Consider the following 24,648-nt stretch of genomic DNA (forward strand, 5'->3'; position numbering starts at 1 on the left):
TTAGGGGCAAAGAAGAGGAGTGGGGGAAGCCAAGGATTCTCAATTATATAACCTATTGTGCCCATGTTTTTGCTCAGCTTAAATGCTGCTTACGAGAAGTGTCTACATTTCTATGGAAACACTAATAACTTTCATCTGATCAACCTACATCACCTTTCATAGTTTCTCAGGCTTCCAGCTTTGTAATTACAGCCTTGAAACCAGACTGATGGCAGAAAAGCCAGCCCAAGATTATGACATTTCAGTTTTAAGAAATTTTTTTAAAAATGAAAACAGTACACAGCTTCAAGGCTGTGACTACGGAACCAGAGGGTGAAAACAGTTTAGGAAGGCAATTTGGTTTGATGAGTCAGAGGTCACTAGTGTTTCTATGGAAATATAGTACAGGCATTTTTCAGAAAACTGCATGTACTGATGAGCCTCTGACATTTCTCATTTACAATTTCTGTTCCCTGGTGTAACAAAAGGGATTGTTCGTAATTCTTCATTCAGCCTGGATGTTAGAGAAATTTCAAAATGCACACACATGAAAAATGTGTAAACGAATCTGTCAGTTGCCATTTATTCAATCTGTACTATATGCCAGGCATTGGCTTGATGCTCTACATGAATTTTACTGAAAGTTGCTAATATTACCTCCGTCTTACAGGTTTAAGAGATGTGTATTCTGTTACATGGATAGAACCACAAAAATCAAGACAAGGTAACATATCCACAGCAGTTTGGTTAATACATGCTTTGTTACTTCGTTACTTCAAAAAGCAAACCCTGATACTCTCCCAAAAGCAGAGCCTCAGAGTCCAAGAGCCTTAGATGAATCTCCTCCTGAATAATCTAAGATTTCCATGTCGGAAGCAGCTAAAGTAATTTCACCAATCATATCAAACCAAAATAGAAAACTTTAAATGAACAAATAAATAAAATTAGACAAGAACTAGCTTCTTTTGAAAAATTATACGTTGCTCCCAGTAGGAGTAAGGGAAGATTTTTTTGCTCATTTGCATTTCGGAAACTGACTGAAGAAGAGTCTTACAGACCAAGAAGTTCACTTGAACATGAGTCAGAGAGCTTTCAAGGTCATTTCAGAAAGTGCCCCAAACCATCCAACAGATACTCGGATACAACAGTAGAAGCCACCTCCGTGCAGGAAATTGGTAAGGATCAGATGCAACCAAAGAGGTGCCCGCCTGCAGCAGCAGAATGCACCTTTCCCATATTCTCATTGAAAGCCCCCATATAAAAATGGAACATGGATGCACAAAGGTCTTGATGATATTTGTTCTTTGGGGTCAATCCTGGAAATTTATCTGAATTAAAGAGTCCGAAGTGAATAATACAAAATAGGAAGCCACCTAAAACTTCAACCGCAGGAGCATGATTAATGAAATTATGGTACCCTATTCAATAGAGTATTTTTCCAACATTGTCAATATTTATCAAAAGTTTATAATGGACAAATACTATATTTCAAAACATGATATAAAATTGTACTCTCGGAATGAGCTCAGCTGTATTCCAAAACACATATACATAAAAAGGCACATTTTGGTCTATTTTTTCCCAGTGACTATATTAAGTGTGGGTATTGTGGTGGGGTGTTTCTCCCCCATACTACTTTTCTGATTAAAAATATGTTGTTTTCCCTGGCTGGCGTAGCTCAGTGGATTGAGCGCGGGCTGGGAACCAAAGTGTTGCAGGTTCGATTCCCAGCCAGGGTACGTGCCTGGGGTGCAAGCCATAACCCCTAGCAACTGCACATTGATGTTTCTCTCTCTCTCTCTCTCTCTATCTCCCTCCCTTCCCTCTCTAAAAAATAAATAAATAAAATCTAAAAAAAAATGTTGTTTTTATAAACAGAAAAATGCACATTTCAAAAAATCCTAAGAACAAAATGATTTCGCTTAACCCTCTAAAATCAATCACATCAAATGAAGAGGAAAAAAAAGTACCAGACATTCTAATTCTCTAAATGCCTTTTGAATTACTTATTAGAGACACAAGTCTGAGCGCTAATCTCCCTGACACAGTAGTTAGTCATTAATGCTAAAGCTCAGTGCCATCTCTCATGTCCCAGCTTCAGAAATCTACTGTGTGGCAACAAAGAGATACAACACCTTTAACCTTTCACCCAAGATCTTTGAAATCCGAAGTAAAACTAGTTCTATGAAAAAACCCCGTAAGAAATTTTTAAAAACTATTTGAACTTGAAGTCAAGCTAGGAGGGCAACAACCAACATGTTTAACCAATATATTTCTAACACTACATACAAAGGACACTCCACAAACATGATTAACATGAGCCCTGGCCAGGTAGCTCGGTCGGTGGCAGTGTCATCCCCATACACCAAGGTTATGGGTTTAATCCCTGGCCAGGGCACACGCAAGATCAGCCAACAAATATATAAATAAGTGAACAACAAATCAATGTTCCCCCCTCTCTCTAACTCAATTTTTTAAAATGTTTTTAATGATTATGAGTAGAATAAACTCCTGCCTCTGCTTAGATGCTAAACTTCCCTACATCCTAAAATGAAGTTCAACAACTATTTATCTACCATTTTTAACGTATAGGGCATGTACTGTGGTAGATTACAAAAGGGATACAAAGATGAATAAAGCTGGCTACCTGTAGATCCTTACAACCTGAAAGGAAAAATGGAAAACTGACTGGATACGGGAATTATGAAGTTAAGTGACCTAACAGAGGAACTAGCAGCACTGGCCAAACAACACTTACTTCTTCCTAGGGGGAACTGGAAAAGACTTGAGGACTAGTGGCACTTGAATCAGACCAGTCAGGAAGGAAAGGGAGAACGTAAATACAGACAGTCAATAATACTACTCAGTAAGCCACATGTATCTTTTGAATGTCCTTACCCACAGTTGGCAAATATTTCCCCCAAATGCAGTCATAACCTAAAAATGAAGATTATACAGGTCTTACCTGACATGTTCTTTCCCTAAATGAAATCAAGGGGACAAGAAAGGCCTACCCCAGCCCACACACTACCCTCCCATCCTGGGATGAGATCATTTTAGCTACCCACATGTTTTCTCACCTATGCTTTCCCAACTGGTGACCCCCAAACTTTCAATTCCAAATGAGACTGTCCTCCCAAATCACAGACCCAGCTATCCAAAGGCCTACAGCCAAGATCTCCTAGGTGTATCCTACAGAGGCTCCAACAAATTCAACATGTCATATCGAACCTATTATTTTCTCTTTGAAACCTGCTTCTATGTTCCCAAGTCAGGTTCCAAGTACCACCAACTCTCATCTAAACCAGAGATTACCAGGGGCTCCTCCTGGGCTCCCCACTTCACCATCCTCCCCCAAATCCTCACCCCAACCAATCTTATCACTCACCAAGGCACTTTCACTCTTCCTCAAATCGCCACAGACCTAGTTCCAGCCTCCTCACCACCCCAGAATCTTCGATTATTCTGACTGTTCTCCCTGCTACCTTTCTTCTCTCACTTCCTGGGATTCAGATTTCCTAATCTACTCAAAAAGCCTCTGTTAGCAACTCATCTTCAATTCTTGAGCATGACATTCTTGGCGTTAATTACAGAAATAAACAAATTCAATATATGAAGAGCTACTTTTTGTGATCTTCATCTCCCTGGCACCTCCTGAAGCTTGAAAAGAGTAATACATAAATTCCTATTTCCAAACTCTAATTCTTTACACAGAAATAAAAATGTCTATGACAACTTTGGTATTGAAGCAATTTCCTAATAGTAAAATATCAATAAAATGATATACAAGGTAGGCAATTACCTAAACATAGTTTTGCTCTGGTGCAGTCAAAGCTCCATATCTGCTAGTATTGAATCCATGGATTCAACCAACCAAAGATCAAAAATATTCCAAAAACCAAAAAATCCCAGGAGTTCCAAAAAGCAAAATTTGTACCGAGCACTATACTGACACCAAGCAAATAAAGTGATATGTAGGCTTACCCTATATACAAACACAGGTTATATGCATATATTATGCCATTCTATGTAAGAGACTTGGGCAGCCACAGATTTTGGCACCCAAGGGGAATCCTGGAACCAATCTCCCGTGGTTATCAAGGGACCACTACACTAATAAGTAATAAGCCAACTGTGCAATGCTGAGTGATCTACTGTGCTCCATCTTCTCTCCAGTAAAAGGAGAAAGTCTGGCCAATGTTCTCAGTATTCCTTTCAGCTCTAAAGTCTATGAGTTTATCAAAAGTAGGCAGTTGTGTCCTAGGGGTGCAAATCATAATGTTAACCTTTGAGGAACCCTTAAGAGACTGTCAAGATTTTGTTTGTTTGTTTTTTAACTGGAAGAAACCTTGTAAATCATTCCAAATTTCTTCCACCCCACCCTAGCCCTCATTTTACAGGAGAAAGAAATTCTGTAAAGGGAGTAACATTTGCAGCACCTCCCTGTAACTTAACACTAATCGTGGTCCTAAAGGCTTTGGCATTTTCCTAACCCAAAAATGGGAACAGCAATAATACTTAAAAGGCACAGGGTTGTTGAGAGGATTAAATGAAATTCTAAAAATTTAAAGCACTCAAGAGAGTACCTGGCACACAGTAAATATTCAATAAGGGTTAGCCATTATTATCATAGTGGTAAGGTCATTCTGATTTTCATCCTCCAAACCATGAATTTAAGTTTCCAAGAAGTCAGGAAATAGACTTCTTTTTCTTTTTTTAATTTTTAAGATTTTATTTATTTATTTTTAGAGAGGGAAGGGAGGGAGGGAGGGGGGGAGAGAGAGAGAGAGAGAGAGAGAGAAACATCAATGTGCGGTTGCTGGGGGTTATGGCCTGCAACCCAGGAATGTACCCTGGCTGGGAATCGAACCTGGGACACTTTGGTTCCCAGCCCGCGCTCAATCCACTGAGCTATGCCAGCCAGGGCTGAAACAGACTTCTTGAGTTAAAAATGTAAACCACTTTGCAACAGCTCTGGAGAAGCAATTGTACTCTGCACAAGCATAGGGAATAGGAGCTTTTATTAAGTCATCACTCAGTGCTATTATAGAGAGTTGGCTTCTTGATGAGGCTACGGCATTCATGTGAAAATTGACCTCTGGGTCAACCATTCAGAACTCAGATCACTGGACCAGTAAAAATAAAATGATCAGGGCATGTTTAAGAGTTACAGATACTAGTTTACCCTGCCCTACTAAGACTATACTCTACTTATATAATACATGCTTCCTTATAGTCTTTGATATCTATTATAAGTTCTATCAGCTTAGAGGTAAAGTTCTTTTTCTACTGAGTTGGCCAAAAACTTTGTTTTTTTTCCATACCATGGCTCTTAGCAATGCTTAGTTATCTTTAACATCATTCAAAACAATTTTGTTTTGTATTGTGACAGCTGTCATATCAGCATACATTAAAAACAATGATCAAATTTGTAAATTTTTGTGCAGCCATTTTAATACTGAAAGAGAATATGCAACATTTTTGAAATACTATGCTTTATTATTTCAAGACAGGTAAAAATACAACTGAAACCCAAAGAAAGGTTTATACAGTGTATGGAGAACATGCTGTGACTGATTAAAACGTGTCAAGAGTTGTTTGTGAAGTTTCTTGGTACTACTGACATTTTGGCCAAATAATTCCTTGCTGTGGGGCTGTCTTATACACTGGAAGATGTTTAGTAGCACCCCTGGCCTCTACCACTAGAAGCCAATAGCAGGAGATAGCTGACATACTCAAAATATCCAAATTAATAAAGTTACTGGTGAAAATGAAAACCGTCTTTTATTTAACGGAAAAAACTAAATGGACCTTTTGGCCAACCCAATAGCATTATCCTACATTAGCATTAGCACAAAGATAATGTTAGAGTAGCATTCTTACTTCCCTATTATCTCAAAACTAAGTGAAATATGGAGAGAGTCATGCTTCCAAAGCAGAGACCATTATTTGGTATCCAGCTGTTCTGATCTGACGTTAGCAATCCTCTCTCTGAATGTGCCTCACATTCCTGAGTAAGTCAAAATGATCGTAATGTTCAAAGCAAATACTGGCTAACACTGTCAGGTGAGAGGAGCACACACATGTAGGGTAAACAAGGCTGATGGAAATACAAGATGACTTGCAAATTTAAACTGTGGAAACAACTAGTTACTTACAGTCCCTACTACATTACAGTTTTCATGTTTTTACTGAAATAGTTAATGTTACTCACTTTAATTTTGTTCCAAATATTGAAGTATTTAAGTAGCCTAATGCTATCTTTCTCTTTCCTAAAAGGCATTTAAGTATTAGCATTTCCTCCCATTCCACAGAGAGATATCGGCTGGTGTGTCACAGGCCCAGGGCCAGCACAGCCTCCCAGTTGGCAAGGATCTGTCCTAAACCCCACGACAACATTCCTCTCCAACACCACAAACTGGCTTTTGTACTTTGTTCTTTTCTAACACATCTTTAAAGAAAATCATGATCAGTTAAGGAAAAAAGTTACAAATTTTAAACAAGTAATTTCCAAAGAGCACACCTGTTCCCATGCCTAAAACTAGAGGAGACATTACTCTGAAGCTGGGCTTTATTTTGCATCTACCATTAAAGCAAGTCTTCTAAATACTAGACTCCTCAAAGTACAGACAACCCTTAGGATCCTCCTCCTCTACCAGAAGCGGATGCTGAGATTCCAAGAGTGTGAGCCCTAGAGTCCAGAGACACGTGGATTTGAATCCCATCTCTCCCATTTACTGGGCCAAGTCACTCAGTTCTCTCATCTGCTAAATGGTGGTAATAATGTACCTCCCCCTATAAGACTGCTGCATATAATAAGCACACAGTCAGCACATAGTAAATTTCACTTTAAGAAAAATTTTCTTTTTTCTTAAATTTTTAACTACAAAATTTTCAAAGGAAAACAATGGTCAGAGACCAAGTGTTAATTAGGCTAATTTTGCATATGACTAGAGTTGCTAAATCACAATCAGCTAAGAAATCAGTTTCCGACAAACCCTGGAAGAACAAAAATAGTGCAATGTATGCTCTAAACAAGAAAGAAATTAAGTTTTTGTTTGTGACTTACAATTTAAGTGGTAAAATTCTAGACAGAACATATACTTTATACCAAGGCATGCTGATAAATCTCACCCTTGGCTAAGCTCTGGGTTGAAACCTGAGGTTCAAAGTGTCTTAGAGCAGTAAATTATACATTTCGGTTTATGCCAAGCATTAGAAAAATTTTATTAAGATATGAATGAACCCAAGTTTGGCACACCATACACATCAGTCTGGCTCCTGGGATTGGAAACCCATTAAGACTTTATTTAGGCCAAGATGGAGGTGTAAGTAGATACACTTTGCCTCCTTGCACAACCAAAAGAAGGACAACAAATTTAAAAACAAAAATAACCAGAACATCAAACTGTATGGAAATTCGACAACCAAGGAGTTAATAAAGAAACATTCATCAAGACAGGTAGGAGGGGCAAGACAGGAAGCTGGGGGGAGAACTTGCAGCAAGGCAGCGGCTGGAGAACCCAGGTGGGCAAGGTGGTGGCTTGCAGGCTGGGTGGCCCCACATTTGCATGAGGATAAACCAAGATGAACAACTGGGGAGCAAGAAGGACCATGCAACCCAGGGTTCCAGCTCGAGGAAATAAAGCCTCAAAATCTCTGATTGGAAAAACCTGTGGGGGCTGTGGCAGTGGGAGAAACTCCTATCCTCACAGGAGAGTTCTTTGGAGAGATCCACAGGGTCCTCCTATAATGTACACAAACCACCCACCCGGGAATCAGCACCAGAAGGGCCCAATTTGTTTGTGGGTAGTGGGAAAGTGACTGAAAGCCAGCTCAGAGCTGAGTGAGAGGCACTATGCCCTCTCGGACCCCTCCCCCACATACAGCACCACAATGCAGCAACCTGGGTTGCCCCACCCTGGCAAATACCTAAGGCTCCGCCCCTTACTAAGTAACAGGCGAGTGGAAACAAAAAATATGGCCCAAATGAAAGAACAAATCAAAGTTCCAAAAATAGAACTAGGCAATAATGAGATAGCCAACCTATCAGATACAGAGTTCAAAACACTAGTAATCAGATGTTCACAGAAATAGTTGAGGATGGTCTCAAAATAGAGGAAGAAATGAAGGCTATACCATGTGAAACAAAGGAAAATGTACAAGGAATCAACAGTGAAGGGAAAAAAACCAGGACTCAAATCAATGATTTGGATCAGGAGGAAGAAATAAACATTCAACCAGAACAGAATGAAGAATTCAAAAAAACAAGGTGAAGCTTAGGAACCTCTGGGACAACTTTAAATGTTCCAACTTCTGAATCATAGGGGAGCCAGAAGTAAAAGATGAAGAGCTAAAAACTGAAAACTTATTTGAAAAAATAATGAAGGAGAACTCCCCTAATCTGGCAAAGGAAATAGACTTTCACGAAGTCCAGGAAGCTCAGAGTTCCAAAAAATTTGGACCCAAGAAAATACTACACCAAGGCACATCATAATTACATTACCCAAGATTAAAGATAAGGAATCTTAAAAGCAGCAAGGGAAAAGGAGACATTTACCTACAAAGGAGTTCCCGTAAGACTATCAGCTGATTTCTCAAAGGAAATCTTGCAGGTAAGAAGGGGCTGGAAAGAAGTATTCCAAGTCATGAAAGGCAAGGACCTACATCCAAAATCATTCTATCCAGCAAAGCTAACACTCAAAATGGGAGGGCAGATAAAGTGCTTCCCAGATAAGATCAAGTTAAAGGAGTTCATCATTACCAAGTCCTTATTATATGAAACATTAAAGGGACTTATGAAAAAGATGATAAAAAATATGAACAGTAAAATGACAACAAACTCAAAACTATCAACAACTGAACCTAAAAACAGAAACAAACTAAGCAAACAACAAAAACAGAAACAGAATCAAAGAAATAGAGATCATATTAGTGGGAAGGGGAAAATGGGGGAAAAGGTACAGGGAATAAGAACCGTAAGTGGTAGGTACAAAATAGACCCGGGGAACTGAGAATAGTATGGGAAATGGAGAAGCCTAAGAATTTATGTGTACAACCCATGGATATGAACTAAGGTGGGGAATGATGGTGGGAGGTGGCATGCACGGTGGAGGGGAATAAAGGGAAGAAAAAAATGGGACAACTGTAATAGCATTATCAATAAAATATATTTTTTTAAAAAAGGAAACCCATTAAGAATACATTTCACAAGATGATTTATCAAGAATTGTGGTAATCCTGACCACTGTGGCTCAGTTGGTTGGGTATCATCCCAAAAAGCAAAAGATCACCAGGTTCGACTCCCTAGTTAGGGCACATGCCTGGGTTGAGGGTTTGGTCCCCAGTAGGGGCACATGCAAGAGGCAACTGATCAATGTTTCTCACTCACATGATGTTTCTCTCCCTCCCTCTCTTCCTCCCTTCCCTTCTCCCTAAAAATAAATAAATAAAGTATTTAAAAATACATATTTAAAAAATCCAGGGTAAATATTCAAAGATATGCCTAGCACAAAATACAATAAAACAGACAGAGGAAAATCAATTTGCAAAGTAAACTCCCTGAATAAGAACTCTTCCATCTTTAGATCTGCATATTATCATAACTGATTTCTAAGAAAATTCCTAATAATTTCTTTCCAAGCACAAAATGTTTCTATGAAGAACTGTACATGCTGTTACTTAAAATAATTCAGAGTGAAATCTTTTTCTAGTGTAATAGTGGGACAAACTTGTTAAACAAGAGAACTACAAAACTCCTCCTTATGTATTTTTATAGAGCAAGTGGCACAATACAAAATCAAGTAAGAAAAAAATGACAGTAGAAAATGTTTTTTCTATTCAGAAAGTTTTAAAGATTAAAAATCAAATTAATATGCACATCTTTTTAAATAATAGAATTTTTAAAATTCAAATTATAATCTAGACTCCTATGATCTCCACTGGAATATAATGCAATAAAATGTTAATTAAATTTATAATTATTTAAATGTAAATCATAAAACTGAAAGACAATAAAATCAAAGAAATTGCCTTTTATGGCACTGAAGATAATCTGTTTCAAAAACTGCTGGCAATTTCCTTTTTCAAATTTGCTTTTATAATAGTATCCAATTAGAAAGCAAAGAAAGGTTTATAATGTCTTTAAAGGTGTTTCAATAAATATGCAGGCATACAAATACCTACAAAATTACTGGATGTTTTACACCCAACTCCTAGAATTCAGTAAGCAACATGAAATGTCATGTTTGGAGAAAGACCTGATTTCTTTAAGATAAAATCCTATCTCACTGTAGTTGAATGGGGTGGGGAGGATCAGAAAAATGCATCTAAACATCTCCTCCTCTACACCACTCCGGGGTCAGCTGAATTCTCCTAGAAAATGGGGAAGGAACAAAGAAAAGGGGAGGAAAGAGGGAGGCAAAAGGAATGATGAAAAGGGAGGAATGAGAGAAGAAAAAGGGAGGAGGAGGAGAAGGGCAGCCTGAACAGTAAGGTCTGTGAAACTAGTGATTCGACTTGGAACAAGTTCCCTCACGTGGAAAATGAGCACACCATCACCTGTGTCAGTGTTTCCTAAAGTGAGGAGACCACTGGAAGATTTTACTAAACTAGTGCAAAGAGAAAGCATTTTAAAACATTCCAAAGTCGTTCCCTTTTCAATTCTCCTTCAATCCTTCTAATCACATCAGAAGAAAAATCTCTTGTTTGGTGCTAGTTTGTCTATTACCTCTTTAATGCTCCTTAATCACCCTTCCTAAAGAAGACCTGACCAGAGAGGCTTTGGCAGACAATCTCTTAGCTAGAATTTAACACAATATTATTTTTATTAAGTTTATTTTTACTGTTACCTTCTATTTATGGCAATTTTTTTCATTTAGTATGATAAAATTTCCCTTTAAAATAAATGTTGGGATGCAAAGTATTAACTAACTAGCCAATATTTAAAAGGTGAAATAAACAATGTGTTAGGAAATGACAAAAATCATGATGGTGATATAGGAAAGGCAAAAGTTTGAAAAACACTGGTTTAGTGAAATAGTGGTAAGTTATCTTCAACTCTAAGGCACAGTTAACTCATCTGTAATATGGGACTATCACCACATATCAAAGAAAAGTTGTGGAAAGGATTACATTAGTTTGGTACAGTGCCTGACACACACTGAGCACTCACCATTTGTTCCCTTCCCCTTTTAAGGATATAACCAGAAGGCCTTTTAGAGACCTCCAGAGAGGTGGGGGGTGGGGAAGCCAGGCTTCCTGTATGTCACAGACAGGAGCATTTGTTCTGGTTGTGATACTTCCCACCAAGAACCTCCAGGGATCTGGCCTTGCTTTTTTACTCTGATAAAGCAGCAGTTTACTCTCCTAAAGCTCAAAATTCTAGTTACAAGCGACTGGACATACTAAAGTACTTCAGAAAAGTGATACATATCTTAAATCACTGGGAAATCAGAACCTAAAGGGTAACAAAAAAGGCAGGGCCATTTTATAACAGATGTCCAAGCTAAAAGAAGGTATTTCATGTGGGCAAATTTGACAATGTTGTAATGCAGGGGTGTCAAACTCATTTTCACGGGGGGCCACATCAGCGTCGCAGTTGCCTTCAAAGGGCTGAATGTAATTTTGGGACTGTATAATTGGAACTACTCCTTAACTAGGGGCAAGGAGCTCAGTGCTGCCACCAGGTAAAAACAAGGTGCCAGGCCAGATAAAACAAAGCGGAGGGCCGGATTTGGCCCATGGGCCTTGTGTTTGCCACATGTGCTGTGATGAATGTTCCATAAAACAACCTTGATCACTTCATCACTTCCTATTGCCCAGCTAGAGCCCACAGGTGAGAAAATCCTGGGGGTTTAGGTGTGGACAGTTCCCAGTTCCCTGAGTAGAAGTGCTTAGAAAAAAGGAACTGAGTACTTTAGTTAAATCCAACTACTGTGTAGTAATAGGTACTTTATTTTACATACATTGCCTAATTTCTCCAAACATAACTGAGAGGTAACTCCAAGTCAATTCACGAAATGGCCAAATCTTCAAATAGCCAATTCTCTAAATTTATCAAAATTTTATTTTAACTGCTTAGAGAGTTCACAATAATTTGTTTTGATGGAGCAATTTAATTAACTTTTAAAGATTCCTGCCAAATTAAGAATGACAGGATAGCAGCATTTTCAAGAATGTTTCATTTGTCTCTACCCCAGTGCTGTGCTGCTACAAACGGGGGGCCTGGGCAGAGAGGGAGCTCTAGTGCAGGAAGATACAGCCTGGTCTGAGCTGCAGGGGAGGGGGACGAGACAGGGTACAGGAAAAGAGGGAGAAGGAAAAGGGGGGAGATGGCAGGATAGCAATGAAGGAGATGGAGCATGACGACAAACTCTGCAAGTTCAGACTTGGCAAATTGATTCTGCTGAACCGGATATTGGGCACACCAAACACACTTGGCAAGCTAGCTTCAATGCCCTGGATTTGGGTAAACTGGCTTGTTTGTGTATGAACCAGGAGACAGTAACCTCACTCACGGATCAGAAAATTGAGAACTGTTAAATAACTTCCCTAAAATGTAACACAGCGACATTCTAGGTTCTTCACACACCACCTCGCTTCATTCTCCAGGAGTCTCTACGTGGTGATTGTTCCTCCTTTCACCACCACCACCTTCCCCTCACACCAAAAAAATCACAAAAGTAGGAGAGAAAGGATTTTAAACCAAGTCAAATTCTAAAGCTCATGCTCTAACACACCTAGTCACCACTACACAGTAACAATTTACCCAAATAATTTGTAACTGCCACCTCCATCAATGCAGTTTTGTCTGCCATAATACAATAACCATTCACTCTACAGCAGAGTATTTGCTATTCCAAGGTTGAATAGAACTGACCGACTAAAATAGGGTAATTTCAGGAAAAAGCCAAATTTTTATTTTACTTTATTTTATTTACTTATTTTTAGAGAGAGGGAAAGGAAGAGAGAGAGACAGAGAGAGAAACATGGGTATGAGAAAGAAACATCTATTGGTTGCCTCTCCTGCACGCCACACCCCACAACCTAGACATGTGCTCTGACTGGGAATCCAACCAGCAGCCTTTTGCTTTTCAGGACAACACCCAACCAACTGAGCCACACCAGTCAGGGCAAAAGTCAAAATTTTAGAGATATTATTTTATTTAGCCTGGACAAGCTTATTATATATATGATTTCAGAACAAATATTGCAAAATTAAAATCTCTTGAGAAACCTGTCATTTTTACGGGTCCCAAACTGGCAATCCCTGCTGTATGTTACAACTTCTTCCTTTCATCATGTTGGTTACACACACACATACACGCACACGCACGCACACAAGCATACAATTTCCTGATCAATTATTCCTATCAAAGTCTGGGCTAGTTTCATTAAATAAATGTAAAAAAGAAAATAATTCTAAAATCTACAAGATCCATATATAAGGATACAAGTGCTTGCTCAAACTATTTGCCTTACTAATGGACTCTTCAGGGATTCATCACGTTTATACTGATGCTAGGAGACATAACCTATCTCCCCCACCGAATGACACATAAAATCTGACTTTTCATACAGCACCAATTAAGCTTCCTTCTGTCAATCAGATAGTAGTATCTCAAGGATCTCTAAACAACTGAAAGTACATTCTGCCCTTCATGGTAAGCAGAAAAACTCTCTATTCCACAGATCATATGACACAGTCCATACATAAAACATTTTAAAAATATTAATATTTTTACTTTTACACTGCCTGAGAATACTCAAAAACTTTTACTAGCAAACTTACCTTTCCTGTAAAATATTTTAAGAACCAACTAAACTGGTACTTTTAAAAAGCATTGAACATTTGCTGTGATTCCTCATTGATTTCAAAAATCTCTTTGATGTTAAGACAGGGGAAGAGATCTTTTCAGCAAATCTGAACATTGCAAACTGACACAATGGAAATGCCACCTGACCTTAGAAAATTTCAAGTATGTATTTTAAATGCTTAATGAAGAGATGACAAATTTAATTTTTAAAGTCCATTTCAGGGGTTTCTTTTGCACTTAATAGTGCCTCTTTAATTATCTCTGATCTTCAATGTACACCCAAGGCTACCCTTAATGTTTTAGCAAATAGAATGCAATTCTACCTAACCTCTTTTGAAATCAACAAAAGCTATAAATTTAACTCAAGACAGCTTTTGTAGTTCAGTTAGACTCAAGGTCATCTCAAGGCTTTTAATTACTAACCAGGATTTGAGGAGGTTTGCAATTGGTATAGCTGAGGGAAAGAGCAGCTGGCTTATTCACTTTCTTATTAAAGGGCATTATAAAAACCGAGTCTTGGCAAATTGCAACTTCTCTGACCACCAGTGGTGAGCACAAAGAAGCAGAGCAAACGATCTTCATTCGTGTTTACTCTCAATCAACATAAAGTTTCAAAATTACTCAAAGACTCTTTATTTTTAATTTCAACAAATATGATTTATGATTTAATCTAAAATTTGTACACAGCCAGTTTCCATTCTGAAACCACCCTTGTTAAAAACTGTGAATGACTTTCAAATTAGCCTAATATTTATTTAGGTCTCTTCACTATCAAACCCTGTGCAGGGTCAGCATCGAAGTCAGCCACTGGAGAACCCACGCAGATTCTTCAGACTTCTAAAGGAATAAGTTTTAACTTCACTCTTCATGCACTTAATTTCTAATCAAATTCAGTTGTAAGTTTCAGACTTAGTGCCCTGAAGTTTCAAGAGGGAAATGATATAGTTGTGTGACACAGACACACACTCACAAACCATCCTGCGATTTCTGGAGGCAACCAGAGAAGGCTCGAGTGTCTTCACCACCCGTTCTCCCAGAGTCTGTAATACAGAGAAGGCAGCCACAGAAGAGACCCTAAGCACTGTTCTGACTAGGCTAGAGATACTGCGGTGGGGGTGTGGGGCCCGGTACCAGAAATCTAAAAGATTCAGAGGAAAAAAGGCATTGAGAATGACTGTCTCTCTCCCTCCAAAAATGAGAATGGAGCAAATAGCCCACCACAGTGTCTCAATTCTATCTCAAGTACCAGGCATTTATGTAAAAAGTAAGTGCTGCTGACAACCCTAGATTTTATTATACAAGATAATCTTAGCGTAAATTAAAATGGTTGTTGGCAAAGGTACGTAAGTACTTCTACAAAGCATGAAGCATCTTTGCGCAGGGGCAGTACTGTAGTCAATGAGGTTTATCTGAGGCATGATTGTTGCCAATTGAAAAAAATAATTTTAAAAATGAGAAAAAATAAAAACCATCCCTCCAAAATAAGCCAAAAATAAAAGAAAGCACAAGAAGATCTGGGCAGTACTGTTTTATCAGGAAGAAACTAAAAACTATCCCAACGTCCAATAATAAAAAACAATGGGCTGTCATATAGCTATTATAAATTTTAAATAATTTCATGTTGAATAAGTTCCTAACATAAGAAAAATAAAGTTTTAAACAAAAAGCATAAAACAGTGACGCACATGATCACAAGCAAAAAATGTAGGATTTGAAGTCCAGAAGAAAACATAAGAAAACTTGAATGAAAACTACTTGGAGGCAAGATTATATATAGGCAATTTCCCCTTAATTTTCTGTATTTTCTACAGTGACCAAGTATTTCTAATTTTAAAAACATTAGATTCCCTAAGCAGTTGACACCTAAGGACCTACGGGCCACAGGCAATTCAAGCACAGGGCTGAGAGATCACACCATTTAAAATTTAAATACAAGATACAGCTAATTCCCTCCTGCTTTTATTTATATGCAAGCATCTCCAACTGCGTTCCCCTGGCTGTGTCCCTCCAACAGGACTCTGAAGCTGCTTTATAAACGAGGCACTGGAAGCGCTGGGTCTTCTCTAGCCTGGAGCCCCATCTATGCTCATGAAAACTAGCTTTGGAGAATACATGTACAGTGCTTCACATATTTCACATTACCAATAAATGCTCAGTAACTGTTTTTTATTAATGAGCACACTACATGAAAATCAAACTTACTCTGAAAGATTTTGAAAAGGCTCAAAGCAAATAAAAAGTTTTATCTTCAAAAGTTAAATGCATTTCTTCATCACAGTACTACTTCCAGTAACTGCTTGCCATCAGAATTCCAGCCAGCCCAACTATCTTTCAGATTTGATCTGTCAGCAAGTAAGGAAATATTTTTTGTAGGAAAGCAATTGTAATTTCCCACATTAGGTGATTGATTAAGTTCTCTCCTCTAAAAGGCTGATTGGTTTCCTGGTGCCAGTAAAATGATTGATGAATATTTCAACTGCAGCTCCCTTGTTGCCCCCCCCCCATAAACCCCTCCCCCATGCGCTGCCACTCCTTTCCTGCTGGGTTCCCTTTTTACAGACCAACAGCATTTCAAGAGGTTTTTGCCCTTTTCCTTAATAAATCCACATTCTCAAATGTGGCATTTAATCTTAAGAGGATAGAACTCTTCTCAATGTTGAATGAGTTTTGCAGATAAAAATCCTTTCACAAGGAATGAGGGAAAACTCTCAAATTAACTACTGGTTTGACTCAGTAATTAAACGACTTACAAACGAGAAAGTGTGCCATAAAGGGGTTATAAATGGGAAGAAAGTTATCACGTTAAAAAAAATTAAAAACTACATCTAATTTCAAATTTGCATTGTCAATTATCAAAACACTGGACCTTTAGCTGCAAACATTTCTATAAAGTGAACCTGGAGAATGGAATTTACATGTAAAGCATGTGACCCTACAAACTTTAAAACAGCCAGGGGCTCTAAAATCAAAACAGGGCAGCAGTGTCAATGTTCTCGGAGGGATGACGCAACAGTACCTGAAGCCAGAACCATCCTAGAGAACCTGGCTGTCAGCACCGCAGTTATGTGCTTCCGTCAGGGCTTCCCTAAATTGCATTTTCCTGTTTTACCAGCTCATTCCATCATCCAGCTGGAAAAAATCTCTTCAGGAATTATCTAATATGGCTCCTTCATTTTATAGGTGGGCCCACAGAGATGCGCCTTTTTAAACTGAGCTAAAATCAGAACCTGGGCAAAACGAAGGCCGTCAACTGTTTCCTGGATCTCCTTCCCAAAATCTTTTCCTACTCAGGCTACATTGCTACCATAATCTAGTAACCCCCACTGCCACACCTTTCTTACTCTCTCTTTGCCAGGAAATCACTTTCTGTATTTTACAAGCTTTGGACAACTCGGTCTTACAGTTCCATTTTCAAAGAGTCACAACAACTTTCCAGGATTGGTTCTCCTCTCTTTCATATAGCCAGCTTTTGTGTGGCAGGGGGAAAAAGGGTACAAGAGACAAAGGCCATCTTTTCCTCAACTGCATTTCCCAAAGCAGTCAAGCACGTTTGTATCTGCTGTATCTCATCACTTGAGTTACAAGGAGAGTCACATTTCTGAACAGAAACTACACCTAATTCCAGCAGAACCCATAAAACCTTGGATTTAGCTTCAACGCTCTTGACTTATATACTGGCCCCAATTACCTAAAATAACTGAAAAACACATTCCCTTCCCTTACAGCATTTTGTAAACTTCCTCTGACTACCAGCAAAGGACTCAGATTCCTTTCTTTCATTCATTCGACATTCATGAAACACCAAATCCTTGTGCTTAGTGCTGAGGATACACAAACAAGATATGGCAACCCTTCCTTGAGTAGCTCAAACCCCTTTCTTCCTTAGCACCCCTTAGATTCACCAAGGATTGTCCCTGATTCTGTGAAACTGTTTTCTGGTCACTTGTTTTCTGGTTGGCTTATTAAATCCAACATAAAAGAAAAGTCACCTGCAACTTTAAGAGTGGATCTTTGTTGCCTCTAATCTACAGGCAGTTGATTTCTGGGCCTCCTCAACAACTGGAAATGGCCTAGATTAACAAATGCTTGCTTTGGGGCGGACACTATGCTTGGCACTTTGCAGGCTTTGTCACTAATCCTAGCAACCCTGAAGTAAATTTCAGAAACATTGGGGGGGGGGGGGGAGTAAAATCTAGGAATCAAATTATTAATGCTGTTGCTGTGAAATCTGGGGTTTAACTTCTGTGGTCTTCAGTTTTCACATCTGTAAAATGGAGATGATAATAAAACACCTACTGCATAGGGTTATGAAGATAACGTGAGTTAATACATATAAGGTGCTTAGAATATTATATACAACACGCACTATATAAATGTTAGCTGCTATTATTAAATGAGAACACTAAAGTTCAGAGAAGTCAAGTGACAAAGTCACATAGCTGTGATCTTTGTTCTGCCACACTCCGGAGTCCCCGTTCTTTCCCTCTCACACCACCTAACAAAAATCCTTCCTCCCCGGCAGAGACTGCTACTGCCACTTCCAAAAAACAAAGCCCTCTAAACAGATATCAGTGGGGGGTTTCCCCCAGGTGGTTTATTATCCTGCTAAAAGTGCATTTTAGAGGGAGGGTTGTAAGGCTAGAAAGGAAGTCTCCTGACAGGTTAGATTTCAACAATACAGCAAGAATATGGAAGAAAAAAACAAATGTGCCTCAGTTATTGAGTTTAGAAATTAAAGCTTAAACTTAAACCAATTGATTTAACTCAACTGATGAAGAATGCACTCAAAGACGTCATCTGAAATCTAAAATAAAATCCAAGCATTAAGATGAAAAAGGAAAGGGCTGTTTCTTCTTATGACTAAATTGCAACTCCTACAGAATACAAAAATGCTTTAAAGGGTACATTACGTGACACTCCAAGAACATCAAGATAATTACAGAGCTCTCAGGAAGGAAGCCCAAATATCTCACTGATCTTTCATCACCCACCAAACTTCATCTTAAATTCTGATCCAATAACTCCTTTCTGTTATTCACATTGTTAGGTGACATTTCTTCTAGCAATCTCTCTGCAGAGTGAGTTCTACCTAGCAACTATCCTAAGAAATAAATCCCTAACTGTTTAACAGCACAGTAATTGACTTACACTAAAAAGTTACTTACACTAGGAAAGGATATTCTTAAGCCAGAAGAGGAGTTGCTTCTCCGAGATGGACTTGCTTATCACCTCCCTCAGTGAAAATCAGGTTAAATGGCAAACCATCTACAAAATGACAATCGCAACTTTACAAGACTCAAAGAAAATCAAAACGTCTACTGAAAGCAAATAAGCAAACTATTCTTGATGGAAGTTTTGAAAAGCAAGGCAGAATTTTTCTCTCTTACATATTTCATTATTTTTATAGCAATGACTCTTAATAGTAAGAAAGTATTTTTGTGTTGTCAGATTTATTTCCATAATTACAAATCTACCCTTTGTGGGAAACAGGTTCTATTGGAAAATTTCTGCCACAAGATAACTAACAGTTAAGCAACAGGTTTCAAGTAGCAGGTAACAAAGCCTTATCAGAGAACTCAGTGAGGGTGAACTACAACACACTTCATTTAGTCTCAGCAAAAAAAAAAAAAGGTATGCACTCATTTTCAAAATTTTTCCCTCTGTAGTTCCTTTACAGAGGGCAGGGGGGAAGGAAATGAAAGAAAACCCCAAAGTAATTGAATACTAATAATAGTATCTGGTGAAGTCACCATTTTCTTACATTTTAAGTTGAGTCCTTTACAACAGAGGTTTTTCTCACACATTTTAGTCTGAGTGGTATTAACTCATTACATATTAACATAAATAACATTCTAAAAGAAAACTAACTATATTTTCCAACAAAACAAACATTCAGTGAAGAGTGGCACTTTACACTTTTGCTTATCTCTAGCATCTGGCTTAATTCTGGCAGCTAGATTCTCCTATATGCATTCAGTATGTTGTTATACTTGTATATTGCTTTTGTTGAAGTATAGAGGCAGAAAATCTGGCCTTACACAGACTTATATTTGGAAAAGGAAGAAATATGTGCTTATTAAAATAACTGTAGATTTTTTAGTAATATACCAAAACTCAGTAAGTGCTGGTTTCTTAAAGGTTAAGTTCAACCTGACATCTAAACCCACATCAGTAAACTTTGTATACTGTGTGACATTAAAATCCATTGCTTTATATAACATTTTGAACAGATTTTTTGCCCAGGCAGGATTTGTAACATCACATAACCAGATATTTGCGAAATAATTCCCTCACTGAAGTAAGATGCTCTTTAAAATGCTGACATTTAATCACACAATATCAAAAAAATCAGAGTTGTTAAAATCATCATCAGTCTTGTCAGTAAAGGCTTTAAGTATTGAGACACCATCAAACTCAAAGTGACAGGTACAAGATTTCCACAATTCTGCTGCTGCTTGAAAGCTCAAATTTTATTCACTGGCAACAAATATTGGCCATTTTCCTTGGAGTTGCAGGCTCGCTGTTTGTTTTCCAAAAAAACGATCTGCCAAATACCCAAATCTGAATAAACCATAGTTTTATCTACTGTTCTTTCCAGGTAAAATGGTGTTGGGGGGGGCAGCTAATTCAGCTCACAACATAATGAGTTGCACAAGCACTTTTCCTTAAAACAATGATTCTATTTTGGTACGCAACAGAAATGCTATGTGTGTACCTGCCATAGAATGTCAAAAAACAAGTATACTCAAGGGTTGAGTAATATTAATTTAATTAAAGTAATCATTCTTACTCCTCCATCTAAGACATTCTCAAGTGAAAATGCCTTTCTTTTTTAAATAAAAGTGTGTGGAGGTGAAGAATACGTAAGACCACTGCTATAGTTTGGTTCCTTATTTTTCTGCTGAGGTGCCAACAGTTTTTATTCACCACTGTTTTTGCAACATCAGTGCAAATATCAACATGGTGAAAAAGGCAAATAATGTCAGTATTATTATAAAAATACTTTTGAGCCCAAGAGCTTCCTTGATAGGGTCTCAGGGACATCCCCAGAGGTTCATGGACCACAATATGAAACCTACTGGTTTAAATAATACAATAAACAACAAATTTAGTGACTCAATAAGTGGGAAGAGATTAAGTCTGAAATAATACAGTACTGAATGATCAACGATGAATGGAAGAAAATAATACAATCCAACTAAGTAGTACTGCATTAATCATTTATAAATTTAAAAAGCAAAAGATAAGGAAGCAGGCTTCACAGAATTGTAGTGTCATCCTTCTTCTTTTGTGCGGGAAAAACTGCATTGCATAATCTGCAGTTAACTTATGTTTTCTTTAATATAAATGTATGAAGGCGAGGACTGCAGTGAGCACTACCACAGTTTGTTGCCCTGTGATAAAAAGAACACTGCATCTGATCCAGTACAACATAAGGGTTTTTTTTTTTAAAGATCAAGCCAAATTTTTAACCCTTCCAAGACAATACAGCTTCAGGATTGAAATGAGTACATGAATTATATAAAATTAATGTTTTTCTTTTTATTGAATATATTGGGGCAGCACTTGAAAATTACTTTTTTAAATGAAAACTCGGTATAGGTTAAGTAGCTTCCTTCACTTAATCAGTCTGTCCTTCATTTTGGCACAGATTTGTTACTGAAATGTTTCCTCAGTCTTAAACTAAGACTCCAAGGAACTATCATCGGACGTTTAAACATCTGTTTAATCAATCATGTCCTTCTTCAATCAATGGTTTAAGAGAAAAAAATAAAGAACACGAATTTTGACACCACAATGATGCATTGACAAAGCCAGCAGAACCCACTTGTAGACCTCTGAAATGCTTTTACAGAGAGATCTAAAATGCTATGATGCCATGAAACATAAGAAGTTAGAAATAAAAGGCCAAGAAGGCTATCTACCTCTTCCACGTGAGGAATTTAGCAGTGCATGTCTGTCTCAAATATAATTCTTGAGTATATTTTTAAATGAATTATAAGTAATTTCCAATGCAAATAGCTGTTCAGGCAAGTATCTTCGACACCACCACTACAGTTGCAATAAGCTAAAGCTTATTATGCAAACAATTCCCTCTGTCCCTATTACCAAATTCTTCTTATAATGTCTCACTGTGACAACGAAAGAAAAGTCACTATTCTGGTTCGAACCACCCACAGAGTATATCTTCAAATCAAACAGCCAGGATTTGTTTCCAGAATACATTACATGTTGCTGCCTAGGGAATTGATTTTGGAAACATTACACTTACCAGCTGACTTATCAACAGTGCCGGTAGAATTGACACCAACTTAAAGGCAAGAATCCTTCCAGAAAATACAAAAATATGCTACTACTGCCATCTGTAGTTTATGCTTGAATAGGTTCCCAGTGTCAACAAATTGAAAGGTGTACAGTTGGCAATTAGGATCCAAAGACCTCATTAAGTTGAAGATACTTTTCAAAGTTAACTTTATACAACAAATTGTAGCATTTATTTAGTATACGACAGGAAAATTTGTGGTTCTTTTTGTGAACTTATTATATAATGCTGACAGGGAAAACCACAAACTGCCTTGAATGAAAATGGTTACAATGCATAAGGGCTAACTTTTGTTTTCCCCAAACTTCCACACTCCTAAGGAAATTCAAAAGAATGCTTCCTGCGAATTTATAAGTAGGATGTCTTCTCTTGAAACAGTGATTGTCAATTATTAAAACATTCCCAAAATTTTTAAAACAACAAATGTACTTTTAAAGAAATTCAGGAATTTTCTACTTAGACAAGAGAGTTTGGTCAGTTTGCCTACCTCAAGTTAAATTTTAAAGGTTCAATTATTCCTATAGGTTTTTCAACAACAAAAATTCCAAAATGCAAATGAAGACTTAAAGTAGGCTATTTTCACAACTTATTTTCTCTCAGTTTGCTTTCTCAAATGACAACCACTGTAGCTTAGGGATCAAAAGATTTGGTGCAGCTGGGGGTGGGGTAAAAAGCAATTCAGCTCCCCAACAGCCAGCTGAGGAAATTCTGGTTCTCTCCTCCAACTAAATCAGTTAATCAGAATTACCAGGTTACATAGTAAGGTCTTATTTAAATAATCATAACCAGAGGAGAAAAACGTTTTCTTGAGAACCTGTTCTACACAGGCTACTTTTTAATAGCGGGAAACAAGGAAATAACGAAATAAAGTACAAAATGATTTATTCTTTAAAATAAAGTTCTCTGTTCTACCGTTATTTCTAAATCACACTGAAAAGCAGGTTAGACACAACAGTTTTTTCTAATTTCCCATTATTAAGGAAATTAAGGTCTAACAGATAAGGCTTTATCTGTTTTGTAAAGATAAGCCATGTTGGAAACCAAGCAATAAATAAATAGCAGACCGGACTTCATTCTATGAATACTGTACATCAAAGTCACATCCAGAGGTTGTTTTTTTTTTTAAGATTAAGCTCAGATGAATCTGAAACATCAGCTCAACACAAGAAAAGGCATTACTGCTCAGTCAGTACTTCTTGCCGACTTTTAATAATTCCGGTATCTCTAAACCTTGTTATCAATCAAAGGCATCCGTAAACCTCTAAGAAATTACCTGAGCCAGGAATAGCTGACATTAAGAATGTGAAAGTTGAAAAGAAAACATTTTCTTTCACAATTTGTTGGTTTTGTGAATATTTTCAAAGTAGAACAGAGAACTGGGTGTGCTGGATCACTGCTTGTGGGGCATATTCAATACTATCTCCTGTTTAAAATTGTTTCAGAGACCCTTTCATTCTTTGCTGAAATGCAAGTTTTGTTTTTAGCTGTTGATTCAGAATTTTGATTTTTCTGATTATGACCCTTTCCACCTAACAGATGACTGGTTCACACACACACAAAAGGAAAAGACTGGACCAACAATTTCAATTTACTCTGAAAGGGCATCTTCCCAAATTTAACTTTCAACTTAATTATATACATGGAAAAAATGCTTAAACAAAGCAATGTCATTTAACGTGGCTTCAACACAAAAATAAACATAAGAACAAAAAATTAAGATAAGGTCCCCAGGATCTAGATGAGCATGCTGAAAAGGAAGTCTCCTATGTCAAAGGAGTTATCCTGAATTCTGAAGCCAGAAATTGCCATCTGAACACAATTCATTAATGAACCAACCTACTCAACACAAACCAGTAAATACCTACTTATAATACAGATGAAATTCACACAGCCCCAGGTCCCAAAACAAGCAAGTATCATTAGCAATTGAAAGCCAACTTGCATAACAAGCACTATAAGTGATATAACAAACTTCCCTTACCAGTATCGTAGTAGTTGGCATTTCTACCCTTCATCTTCCACTAACCTAAAATGAAGTATTTTAATCTAAAGTTTATTTTCTACCGTTGCTCTACACCACCAGAAAAAAAAGGGAAAAAATGACAAACCAAGAAATTATGAGTAAAATATGGGAATGTGTGATTCGGGGATATTTTAAGAAACGTAGTTTTTTTTTCATTTGCTCCCCTCTCTTTGTCCTCCTCACCTAACTCCCTTTCACATGCATGCGTGTGCGCACACACACACACACACACACACACCTTTCTGCTATAGAATTCAGAATGACCTACAGATTAGGAAGCAAGTCATGATCATACTTTGATTCTATGGGACAGAAATACCCAAACAAGAATTGGTGGATGGTAAATCTAAGTTTAGAAATGTGGTCATCTCACACTTCCACTGTTCAAAATCAACAGTGAATCTTGAGTGTTGTTTGGACGTCACAGAACCTACTGAAAAAAAAGAAAAAACCCTGTGTGCTGCTTGTTCTAAAGAACAGCAGTGCTATGGTATGCATTTTTTGTA

The 24,648-nt window shown here is 37.7% G+C and overlaps 1 protein-coding gene and 1 pseudogene across 2 annotated transcripts in view; one reads left to right on the plus strand and one right to left on the minus strand.

Moving 5' to 3' along the window:
* NR6A1 (nuclear receptor subfamily 6 group A member 1) overlaps positions 1–24,648 on the minus strand; it is a 198,585-nt gene that overhangs the window by 170,362 nt on the left and 3,575 nt on the right. The gene's annotated exons all lie outside the window — the stretch shown is intronic.
* Positions 15,166–15,251, plus strand: LOC123823627 (annotated as a pseudogene).

This window comes from Phyllostomus hastatus, unplaced genomic scaffold, assembly GCF_019186645.2.
Source record: "Phyllostomus hastatus isolate PE091 unplaced genomic scaffold, TTU_PhHast_1.1 phas_contig_495, whole genome shotgun sequence".
NCBI lineage: Eukaryota > Metazoa > Chordata > Mammalia > Chiroptera > Phyllostomidae > Phyllostomus > Phyllostomus hastatus.